Source organism: Polistes canadensis, unplaced genomic scaffold (genome assembly GCF_001313835.1).
Source record: "Polistes canadensis isolate GaletaPanama2010 unplaced genomic scaffold, ASM131383v1 scaffold_57, whole genome shotgun sequence".
Classification (NCBI taxonomy): Eukaryota; Metazoa; Arthropoda; class Insecta; order Hymenoptera; family Vespidae; genus Polistes; species Polistes canadensis.
In genome coordinates, this window is record NW_014569604.1 from 527,400 (window position 1) to 530,274 (window position 2,875).

The 2,875-nt window shown below is 26.4% G+C and overlaps 1 long non-coding RNA gene across 1 annotated transcript; it reads right to left on the reverse strand.

The window, feature by feature from the left end:
• Positions 1 to 879: 879 nt before the first annotated feature.
• LOC106785795 lies at positions 880 to 2,054 on the reverse strand. Its single transcript, XR_001381564.1, has 3 exons — positions 1,752 to 2,054; positions 1,530 to 1,630; positions 880 to 1,171 (listed from the first exon to the last, which is right to left on the reverse strand). It is a non-coding gene; the product is annotated as an uncharacterized LOC106785795 (long non-coding RNA).
• Between the last annotated feature and the right edge of the window lie 821 nt (positions 2,055 to 2,875).

The following is a 2,875-nucleotide window of genomic DNA, read 5'->3' on the forward strand; positions in this document are numbered from 1 at the left end:
CCACACTTTAGTAAGTTAAGTACTTGTATTTTGTAAAGGGTTACCCCCTTCGTTTTCGAACAAAATTTCATGCCAGCTGATATTTGGAATAATAGTTATTGGAACATGACTTTTTGAATCATTGATACACAGATACGTGTACAAGATTTTCCGTTTATTTGAAATATTTCGTTAAATATGAAATGTGAATATAATAAATATTTGATAATACAAATGTGTTATTGTGTATAGTAGGATTATATATAGGAGTATTGAAGAAATTATTGTAATGCCCGGGAAAGGACAATTTTATGTGATTTACAGATATATTATTATTGATCAATAGTCTAGTTTAATTGGTTTCATCTAATTTTGTGTCAATTTAGTATAATAGAGAGATTATAAAAGATATATTTATGTGTGAAATGAAACAATGGCTATAAGAAGATCACAAGAAATAACATCGTGATTAATTAAAAACATATAGAAATTCATTCTATTAATAAAAAGAAAATGTATATTTATAATAATAGTTACATTGTAAAAAATCATAATATAAAATTAGCTTAATCTCAATTGAAACTTGTAAGAGATGATATAACATTTCATGAATTTCATGAATTTTAATAATAGTAGTATAATATTTTTACAGCACAAAAATATAATATACATAAATTAACAAAAATTTAGTTTCCCGTGAGCTTTTAAGTATTTAATCATTATCCTTTTCCATAGATGTTCTTAAAGTCATAGGTGAAAGTTAGTATTTCCTTATAACACAATTCTGCATTTACATGTCCCTCAAATATTTCTTAAGCTTTTCCAATTTTTTTTCGATGTTATCACATATTTTATTGACATCGATATCTTTGATATCATCAGTTATACTTTCGTTGTCATCAGATATTTCTTCAATTTCATCAAATATTTTATCTTTTTGATCAAATTGTCCATCAGATTCCTCTGAAGATTCATTATTTTGATCATCAGTTGGAGTATTTGATAGTTTTTTCCTTTCATATAAGGATTCGTTCAACTCAAGAACTTTCAGCTGAAGAACTTTTAACTCTTCTCGTTTTTTCTTACATTCTTTATTCAGTCTTAAAATCTCCGTTGATAAATTACCATATTCTGTATTAAACTTAAACATGAGATATTTTTCTTGTTGCTTAAGATTTAAAATATCTTTGTTCTAAAGAAAAAAGAAAAGCGCGTGGATCCCACACGCGATTGATGTTTTACGTTGATCAATTTATTGAATTATTAGATTATTCATTATCGACACAATAAATGAAAGAAAACATTAAAAGTTACAAGTCTAGTGTTTCATGAAAATGTATAAAACGGATTTTAATATTGTATGAGCAATACATTCAGTGAACAATGACTGAAAGATTCCAGCAACTCACAGCTTTTCATTTATTGTGTCGTTTGAAATTTTACGGTACCCTTCCAAAAGAAGTTTTAATTTAAAAAATGATGTATATAGATATGTCAATAACACTATTTTCGAATTGATTAATGTATTTATCTTATATAAATATACCTACATATTTATTTTCCATTTTACGTATATCAAGATAATCGACAGTAAAGTTCGTACGTGTTGGCTGTTTGATGAATATTTTAATATAGAGACAAAGCTCGAAATCTAAGCTCGAATTTAAAATGAAAAAAGGAAACATTTTTAAAGTTAACAATAAGATTACATTCTGAGATTCTGAGATTTACTTTTATATATCCAATATATAGAAAAAAAAAATAATTCTTACTTTGATTGTTCGATCAAAATTTCGTTTAATTTGATGAATTCTATTTTGAAAATTGAACCCAATTGTTTCGTTGACGAGCACTTGATAGATGTCTTAGCTACTGATTAATTTTACACGTTATGAATTAATATGATCACAGTAGTATTTCCTTCTCTGAAAGTAATACTTTCGTCGACGAATACTTGGTTTATGTTTCGGGTAATGATCAAGTTAACATATTATGCGATAAATAGAATCAAAGTAATACGTTTTTTTTTCTAATAGTAATACGTTCGCAGTTTATATTAAACATTGGTTGTGAACAAAATCTCAGAGCTTCCTGGCAATCTATTTATATTCGATCTATTATCTTTAACTACCCCCGAAACTTCGAAACAGTAGGAAATGATCTACTGTCATTGGTCGTAGGCGTGTCTTATTTTTGTTACTAAATTTTCCCTACGTTTAACACAAATCTAATGGTTATAGATATATACCTATACCAATTCTAAACTAACTTCGAAAGTGTAGATAATGATTTCCTATTGGTCGCATCTATATTATTATTTTTAAAATTTCTACCAAAATCATTATGCTTAATGCTTACCTGATAGTGAACAATAATTTTTATAAATAAAAACAGATATTAAAGAAAGATAGGATCATTAGAATATTTTTTCGTTTAATGAGTTATGTATCATGTAATGAGTTATCGATCATTATCTATCGTCTAATGAGTTATTTATCATATATCGTCGGAAATGATCGAACATTATTTTTTTGAATCTATTTAGAAGGCTATTAACGAATACTGAAAGGATAATTACGAAAGTCTGTAATATCTGTAGTTATTAAAAATAAACTAATATAATAAATATAAATGTACTTTATAAAATCCTCAATTATATAATAATTTATATTTTGAGTAAAAAATTTGAACGTAAATGAAAAGCTATTTCAAATAGAGTTATAGGTAAAAAAGAATTATAGAAAAGATCTAACGAGTTAATGAAATATGAAGATTTTTATTATCGAGATAAGATTATTCGAACGGTTATTTCATTTTCTTTCTTTTAGTTCATCCCCGCGGCGGTGCACGGGGATCCCCGCGAGTAAAATAGCGATATCGTAAATTTCAGCAATTA